This window comes from Carcharodon carcharias, chromosome 8 (genome assembly GCF_017639515.1).
Source record: "Carcharodon carcharias isolate sCarCar2 chromosome 8, sCarCar2.pri, whole genome shotgun sequence".
Classification (NCBI taxonomy): Eukaryota; Metazoa; Chordata; class Chondrichthyes; order Lamniformes; family Lamnidae; genus Carcharodon; species Carcharodon carcharias.
Genome location: NC_054474.1, coordinates 42,034,533 through 42,044,503, shown reverse-complemented (window position 1 = coordinate 42,044,503; position 9,971 = coordinate 42,034,533).

Sequence of the window (9,971 nt, the reverse complement as noted above, 5' to 3'; positions counted from 1 at the left end):
CTTGTGAATGTAGCACACAGAATATATATTGATATAAAAATTAGTTCCTAACTCTTTACAAATAATATAACAATATAACAACATAAATCCTTCTTTCTTTAAAAAAAATATGAAGTGCCTCTATATCAATACAAACCATTAACTTTTTTTAAAGAAAATTGACAACTAACTTTTATAAATAAACTGAACATATTTAAAGTCTTTCATGGCTTGTTCTTTTTTCTAAAAATATTATTCAAGATAGATTGTTGTGCTCCCATCTTGTAGATTTGGCATTCATCGCTCTCAGTGATGAGTTAGCACACTGCACAGATGATGTTTGTACTGCTCCTGGTCTTGTAGGAGTCATACTTGATGTTGCTAATGTTGTGTCACTTACCGGTGACATTTTTGATGTTGCATCGCTTGTTAGTCATGCTGTTGATGTTGTCTCGCTGGTTAGAGGTGTTGCTGGTGTTGTTGATGATCTTTTCTGCTTTTCCAGCTCAGGTGTATGTTGAATATGGACTCTATTCCATCATTTGTGTACTGGTTTCAGTCACAATAGGTATGACCTTGGGGCCTCTGCTTCACCAACAACTTTTGTTGGGTTCCAGGTGTTCATGATGGGATCTGCACAGTTTGTCTTTCCAGCCACTCAGACAGGGACTGAGCGTGCTTTTTGAAGTGTTGACCTCCTTCTACCTGTGCATCAGTGAGTTGTTGTCTTACTTGCTTCTGGTCACTTGGAGGGAATATCTTGCTTGCCAGGGCCGTCTTACAATCTCTTCTTTCAATAGCTATGGAGGCAATTTCATTGTCAGCCTTGAGAGGTGTAGTTTGGAGTGACAGTAAGGCCAGGTCTGGATCTTCATTTGTCTCTCAGCATTTCGTTAGGGTTCTCTTGACTACCTGGAAGTGTCTTTCCATAAACCCGTGTGGGCCCTTGGGTAATGTGGTGATGAGGTGATGATGTTAAACCCATACTGCTCAGTGAATTCCCTAAGTTCTCTGGAGATGAATTGGCTTCCATTGTCATATATTATTCTTTCAGGAATCCTTTGCTCAGAGAACTCGGACTGCTGAGATTTATTTTTATTCTTTTTTCTTATACGTTCATGGGATGTGTGCTTCGCTGGCTGAGCCAGCATTTATTTCCCATCCCTAATTGCCCTTGAGAAGGTGGTAGTGTGCTACCTTTTCGAACTGCTGTAGTCCATGTGGTGTAGGTGTGCCCACAGTACTGTTAGAGAAGGGGTTCTAGGGTTTTGACCCAGCGACAGTGAAAGAACGGCAATATATTTCCAAGTCAGGATGGTGAGCATTCTACTTCTTTGAGTTTGCTGAAACCTTTCTCGTGATTCTGACCACTGGCACTTAACTTCATCAGCCCTTGGAGGTTTGCTGTATGTTATGACATGTGAGGTATGAAAGAACTCATGTATTGGATCAATGTCAGTAGACCCAATCGATGATTTGACTTCAGCTGGAGATGTGTGATGAATTTTTCAAAAATTTTGTAATCTTCACTTAGGTCCCATTATTAAATTAAACTCTTTCTTCTACCCTCAAAAGACTGCAGCAGACCCTTTCCTCTTCACTAGTACCTATTACAAAGCTAGTGAAAGCCAGGAAGAAAATTGATGCTAGCAGGTGTCCCATCTCAGTTGTTGCCACAGGAGAATCATGAGATAAAACATCTAGATATAAAGATCCATCATTAGTAAATGTAACACCACTAAAACTGAGCCTTTTGTTTAAACTTCTCAAATGCCTCTAGGACAACATCAGCCTCCCAATTCATCATGGGCTGGAGCTTTGTATTTACTGTTGTGGTGGTCATTTCATTTTTGCATGATTCACTCAGTTTTGCTTTCTCTCTCTGGCACTAGTTTGGGTTGATTTTTCAATCTAATTCAGCGTTAAATTAGTTTAAGATGCTTGGGTTTTTACTCACTGGCAACCACTGCCTTCATGTTATGGTCTTCTAGTTCCCATATGTTAGAAATAATCAGACTTTAGACTCAAAATGTTGGAGCTTCATTAAGTGCTTTTCTTGCTGCTCCATATGTGGCTGGTGGACTGATAGATTGATGCATTTTTACTCAGCACATGACTGCAGTGCGACAGTGAATGTGGCATTCCAAGATATTCGTGTAACAATGAGTTCCTAGCTCTTTACAAATAATCTAACAATATAACAAATGTCAAGGGAAAATGGTTAGATTCTTGCTTATTGGAGATGGTCATTGCCTGGCACTTGCATGGCACAAATGTTAGTTGCCACTTATCAGACCAAGGCTTAATGTTGTCCAGGACTTGCCACCTCTGGGCATGGACCACTTAGGTATCTGAGGAAATATGAATGGTACTGAACACTGTACAATCATTAACAAACATCACCACTTCTGACCTTATGTTGGAGAGAGGGTCATTGATGAAGTAGTTGAAAACGGTTGGGCCTAGGGCCCTAGAACCTCTAGCTGAGGGGTCAATTTACCAGGCACATAGATTTAAGGTGATTGGATGAAGGATTAGAGGGAACATGAGGAAAAACTTTTTCACCCACAGGGTGGTGGGCACCTGGAATTCACTGCCTAAGTTGGTGGTTGAGTCTGAAACACTCAACTTATTTAAATGGTACCTAGATCTGCATCTGAAGTGCTGCAAGGCTATGGACCAGGTGCTGGAAAGTGGAATTAAAATGAGCAGCTAGCTTCTTTCTTCTCTTTTTGGCTGGCGCAGACACAATGGGCTGAATGGCCTCTTTCTGCATCATAACTTTTTTATGGTTTCTATGATTCTAGGAACTCCTGCAACAATGTCCTGAGCCATGATTGGCCTCCAGCAGCTACACCATCTTCCTTTGTTAAAAGCAAAATACTGCGGATGCTGGAAATCTGAAACAAAAACAGAAAATGCTAGAAAAACCCAGCAGGTCTAACAGCATCTGTGGAGAGAAAAAAAACAGAGCTAATCCTTAGTCATACGGACTTGAAACTTTAACTCTATTTTTTTTCTCTCCACAGATGCTGTTAGACCTGCTGACTTTTTCCATCTTCCTTTGTGCTAGGTATGACCCCTGCCAGTTGAGGCTTCCACCCATTCCCATTGAATTCAATTTTGTCAGAGTTCCTTGATGCCACCTGCCGCTTTGATATCAAAGGCTGTCACTCCCACCTCATGTCTGGAATGTTTAGGCCAAGGTGGCATTGAGGTTTGGAGCTGAGTGGTCCTGGCGGAATCCAAACTGAGCATTGATGAGAAAGAGTCATTTAATAGCACTGTAAACAACATCTTCCATAACTTTGCTGATGATGACGAATAGACTGATGGCTGCTTTTTATGGAAAATACATATTTGGGCAATTTTTTCACATTGTAGGTGGATGCCAGTGTTGTTGAATGTATATGTAAGGGTTTTCTAGAACAGTATATTGAGGAACCAGTTAGAGAACAGGCTATTTTAGATCTAGTATTATGCAGTAAGAAAGGGATAATCAATAATCTCGTTGTAAAGGAGCCTTTGGGGAAGAGTGATCATAATATAGAAATTTACATGGGGCAGAATGTTATGAGTTGACGAGCGAGGGCGGGGCTTAAATTGACACGTGGTGACATTGGGCGGAACTCCCAACATCACCGCACCCCATTTAAACTTTCAGGAAGGCGGGGGCGCTGCAAAACCAGCTGCGCGCCCGCTGACCTGTCAATGGCCAATTGAGGCCATTGACAGATCAATTAAAGTAATTAGTGGACCTACCCGTCCAACCTTAAGATTGGCAGACAGGCCAGGAGCCCTGGTGAGAAGTGGAAAAAACATGAAACCTCATTCACAGCCAGGATGAGGTTTCATGTAGGGTTTTAAAAATTTTAATAAAGTTTCTTTGGAATTTATGAACATGCCCCAACTCATGTGACATTGTCACATGAGGGGACATGTAAGGGAATTTTTTTTTCTATTTTTAATATTTTTGAACGTAGAGGCGATCTCCCTGAGGCAGCACTTAGCCTCAGGGAGATGAGTACGCTCTTTCGTGCACATGCACGTAAGAGCACACTCTCGATCTTAGGCATTACCCCCCACCTGCACAGGCCCTGCAGACGTCACGCTGGGCGGGCCTTAATTGGCCCGCCCTGTAAAATGGCGCCGTGCCTCCAATCGGAGGCGCCGATTGGAAATGCGCCCGGCCATCAACTTCCCACCCAACAGGGGGAAAATTCTCCCCATGAAGTTTAAAAGTGATGTAGTTTAATATGAAACTACGGTATTTAATCTAAACAAAGGAAACTACGAAAGTATGAGGGGCAAGTTGGTTGAGGTAGATTGGGGAACTATATTAAAAGGCATGATGATAGACAGGCAATGGCTAGCATTTAAACAATTAATGCATGGATTGCAACAATGTTACGTTCCTTTAAGGTACAAAAAGCCAGCAGGAAAAGCGATCCAACTATGGCTAACAAGAGAAGTTAAGGATTCTATCAAATCAAAGGAAGTGGCATATAAAGTTGCCAAAAACAAAGTAGTAAGCCTGAGGATTGGGACCATTTTAAAATTCAGCAAAGGAGAACCAAAAAGTTGATAAAGAAATGAGAAAATAGAATATGAAATCAAACTACCGATGAATATGAAAACGGACGGTAAAACTTTCTTTAGGTATGTAAAAAGGAAAAGGTTAGCAAAGATAAATGTGGGCCCACTTCACGCAGAGAATGGAGAATTTATAATGGGTAATGAGGAAACGGCATGAAACTAAACAAATAATTTATTTCTGTCTTCACAGAAGGTACAAAAAACCTCCCTGAAATACTGGGGAGCCAAGGGACTAGTGAGATTGAGAATCTGATTAAAAAAAGTATTCGTAAAAAAGTAGTGCTGAAGAAATTTATGGGACTGAAAGTTGATAAATCCCCTGCACTGATAAGCTACATCCCAGAGAGTTGAAAAGAGGTGGCTGTAGAGATAGTGGATGCATTGGTGGTCATCTTCCAAAATTCTATAGCTTCTGGAATGGTGCCTGCAGATTGGAAAGTAGCAAATGTAACCCCACTATTTAAGAAAGGAAGGAGAGAGAAAACAGGGAACCACAGACCTGTTCGCCTGACATCAGTAGTAGGGAAAATGCTGGAATCTATTATAAAGAATGTGATAACTGGGCACTTAGAAAATAATGGTGAAATTGGATTTATGAAAGGGAAATCATGTTTGACAAACATGTTGGAGATTTTTGAGGATGTTACTAGCAGAATTGAAAAGGAAGTACCAGTAGATGTGGTGTATTTGGATTTTCAGAAGGCTTTCAATAAGCTCACACACAGGAAGTTAGTAAGCAAAATTAGAGCTCATGGGATTGGGGGACATATATTGGCTTGAATTGAGGATTGGTTAACAGACAGAAAACATAGAGAAGGGATAAACGGATCATTCTCACATTGGCAGGCTGTGAATAGTGGGGTAACACAAGGATCAGTGCTTGGACCCAGCTGTTCACAACCTATATTAATAATTTGGATGTGGGAACCAATTGTAGTATTTATGTAATAACTTTGTTAATGACACAAAACTTGGTGGGAATGTGAGCTGTGGGAAGGATGCAAAGAGGCTTCAAGGAGAGTTAGACAGATGAAATGAGTGGGCAAGAACATTGCAGATGGAATATAATGTGAAAAAATGTGAAGTTATCCACTTTGGTTGGAAAAACAGAATTTTTTAAAATTGATTTATGGGGTGTGGGTGTCACTAGCTAGGCCAGCATTTATTGTCTATTCCTGATTGCCTTTGAGAAGGTGGTGGTGAGCTGCCTTCTCAAAGCGCTGCAGTCCATGTGGTGTAGGTACACCTACAGTGCTATTAGGGAGGGAATTCCAGGATTTTGACCCAGTGACAGTGAAGGAGTGACGATTTATTTCCGGTGAGTGATTTAGAGGGGAACTTCCAAGTGGTGGTGTTCTTATGTATCTGCTGCCCTTGTCCTTCTAGATGGTGGTGGTCGAGGGTTTGGAAGGTGCTGCCTAAGGAGCCATGGTGATCTTGTAGATAGTACACACTGCTGCTACTGTGCGTCAGTGGTGGAGGGAGTAGTGGACAGGCTTTGGGGAGTCAGAAGGTGAGTTACTCATCGCAGGATTCCTAGCAACTGACCTGCTCTTGTAGCCACAGTATTTATATGGCTAGTCCAGTTCAGTTTCTGGTCAATGGTAACTCCCAGATTGTTGTTAGTGGGGGATTCAGCAATGGGAATGCCATTTTATGTCAAGGGGCAATGGTTAGATTCTCTCTTGTTGGAGAAGGTCATTGCCTGGAACTTGAGTGCTGCAAATGTTACTTGCCACTTGTCAGCCCAAGCCTGGATATTGTCCAGGACTTGCTGCATTTGGACATGGACTGTTTCAGTAACTGAGGAGTCACTAATGGTGCTGAAAATTGTGCAATCATCCCCACTTCTGACATTATGATGGAAGGAAGGTCATTGGATGCAGAGTCTTTCTTAAATGGGGAGAGATTGAGAAGTGTTGATGTCCAAAGAGACGTGGGTGTTCTTATTGATAAATCACTAAAAGCTAACATGCTGGTACAGCAAGCAAATAAGAAGGCAAATGGTATTTTGGCCTTTATTGCAGGAGGATTTGAGTACAGGAGTAAGGAAGCTTTACTGCAATTGTAACAAGCCTTGGTCAGACTGCACCTGGAGTATTGTGTGCAGTTTTGGTCTCCATGCCCAAGGAAGGGTTACTAGCCATAGGGGGAATGCAATGAAGGTTCACTAGACTAATCCCTGCAATGGCAGGGTTGTCTTATGAGAAGAGATTGAGTAGACTGGGTCTGTATTCTTTAGAGTTTAGCAGAATGAGAAGTGATCTCATTTGAGTGTGCAAAGTTCTTACAGGGTTCAATAGGGTAGATACAGGAAGGATGTTCCTCCTGGTTGGGGGTCTAGAACCAGGGGACCAGTCTCAGAATAAGAGGTAGGTCATTTAGGGCCAGAGGGCTATGGAGGCTCAGTCATTGAGTATGTTCAAAGCAGAGGTCAACAGATTTCCAGATACCAATGACATCAAGGGATATGGGTATAGTATGAGAAGATGGCGTTGAAGTTAAATCCTGTGAAATGGCAGAGCAGACTCAACCGGCCAAATGGCCTACTCCTGCTCTTATGTAGCTGTACTGGAACAGCTTATTCAGGGATGTAGCTAGTTCTGAAGCACAGGTCTTCAGCACTACAGCCAAGATATTGTTAGGGACAGTAGAGTTTGCTATATCTAGTGCTGCCATCCATTTTTTGATATCACATGGAGTGAATTGCATTGGCTTAAGACTGACATCTATGATGCTGGGCACCTCAAAGGGAGGCCAAGATGGATCATCCACTCAGCACTTCTGGGATTGATGTGATGGGCTCCCCTATCATTGAAAATGGGGATATTTGTTGAATCTCCTCCTTCTTTTAGTTGTTTAATTGTCTATCAGCACTTCCAGCTGAAAGTAGCAGGACTGCAGAGCTTTGATGTGATCTGTTGGTTGTGCGATCACTTTGCTCTGTCGAGAATATGCTGCATTCACTATTTAGCATGCACGTAGTCCTGTGTTGTAACTTTACCAGGTTGGTATCTCATTTTTAAGTATGTCCAGGGCTGCTTCTACTATACATTACTGATTGAACCAGAATTGGTCCTCTATCGATGGCAGGGTGGTAATGGTAAAGTGAGGGATATGCTGGACCATGAGATTATAGATTGTGATGGAATATTTGGCTGGTTGGGACTTTCTCCGCAGACTTGGATATTAAAAAAACCCTGCAGCCATGGAAGACAATGGGGCTCAGGAATCAAAACTTGAACAGAGTAGTCCAAAGACTGTGTCAAAAGGTCAACACCATGATGAGCTTGTAGTGTCTGGTAATAAAGAGGAGAAAAGGGAATTATTGAATCCGAAGGGTAAGAAGCAGTATGACAGAAGATTTCTTCTGGGTTTACAATTCCCACTTGCCGGTAACTAAAAGTCAGAGGGAATATCAGAAATCAGCAATGTTGTTCTTGACAAAGTTAACTAAACTGAACCATGTATACAATTTTCTGCACCCAGGACATGGAAAAGCTGTAAAAACTACAGAAAATGAGAAAAGGGATTTGCTGTGACAGATGACCGAAAGTGAAGCCACCAGTAGAAAACTCTCATTTCCAAGAGAGTTGGATTTCACTCACTGCTAACTTGAGACATCACTCATTCTTTTGCACACACCCTCACATCTCCATCTGGCCTCATCTCCTCTGAAGACGGCCTCCTCAGCCCTCACCATCTTGAGGCCACTTGCACAGATCAATTTATGCCCCCTGGGGGTACCACTTCCCTAATACAGCCCTCACCCTGCAGCTTCTTCCCTTGCCTGAGGCCACTTGTCCCTCTTCCCCAAGGAAGCCCTAGCCCTGCAGCTGTACAAAGCTACCCCCAGCTTATGGCTGGTCTGGTAGGAAGAGACCTGCCATGAGGCCCCCTAAAAGTGATGTGGTGCTGTCTGCACAGCCTGGTTCTGATGACTGCGAGTGCTGCCTGAAGCAAGGTAAGAAAACAAACCTCAAAGTCCCAAGTGAAGTGCAGCTCATCAGGTGCACGTCGCTAATGTACTGTTGTGAAACACATCAGTGTGTTATCATGCCAATGTGGGCAGACGATCCAGTGTGGGGGATGAGTCTGGTGGGCTAACCTTATAATGATATGCAGATGTATTACAATGAAGTTTCTGACGTCCAATGGCAGAAGACGGAACCTGCCATCAACGGGCTGAGCAGACGATCGCAAACTGGTTTCACAGCATCGTGAAAATGATTTTTGGTCTTCTCACGCTACCGAACATGCCCAACGCCAGTGGGCACGGGCGATTCTGCCCATGGCCCCAAAAGGCAAGAAGATTGCAGCCCCCCGATTCAGTGATGCATCCCTGGGACACCTTCTGAACACCATTGGAGCCTGCTGGGATGTCCTCTACCCCCACTCTAGCCACAGGAGGCCCATCAGTGTTACCACTTAGCCTTGGGAAGCGGTGGGGTGTTGGGGGTGGTGGTCAATGCCAACACCGTACTGAAGAGATTTGCCATCCAGATGCAGAAAGAGGATGAATGATCTCATCCATACTGTCAGGGTAAGGCAACAATCTCATCACTCTAACTCACACACAAGCCCATCACACAATCACTGGCATCTCACTCACTGCCAGCTCAAGGGACATCGCCACTCAATCTCTCACACATACCCTCACATCTCCATCTGGCCTCACTTCCTCTGGAAACTGCCTCCTCAACCCTCACCCTCTTGAGGCCACTTGTGCAGATCAATATGTGTCCCATACAAACCCTGGGATACACCCTTCCCCAGTAATGCCCTAGCCCTGCAGTCTCTTCCCTTGCCTGAGGCCATTTCTTCCTTACAGCTGGTCTTGTAAGTAGAGACCTGCCCATGAACGCCCCCCTAAAAGTGATGTGGTGCTGCATGTGAAGCCTGGTGCTGATGACCTTGAGTGCTGCCCGAAGCAAGGTAGACAAACAAACCTCCAAGTCCCAAGTGAAGTGCAGCTCACCAGATGCACATTGCTTATGTACTGTTGTGAAACACGTCGGCTTGCAATCACACCAACGTGCCCAGGTGATCCAGCATGAGGGGCTGATTCCGGCAAGCTGGGCTTATAGCAATATGCAGATGTTTTTCAATGAAGGTCCCAATATGCAGCAGTGGGAAACGTGGCCTGTCATTGACGGAGCGGACGACTGCAAACTGGTTTCATGACGCCGTGAAACCGATTCTGGGGACTAAATTCAAAGCCTCTGAAACTGGTCATCTGGATCACAATGCCTATTAATCCATTCCCACTGACTGCAATGCAGTCACCTGCAAAATTGCCAGCCACAAAACTACTTATAGTTATAAAACAATTTGCCAAGGGTCACATTTGTAAATAACCTGACAAGTTCATACTCCAATCAGTATGCTGAGTGATT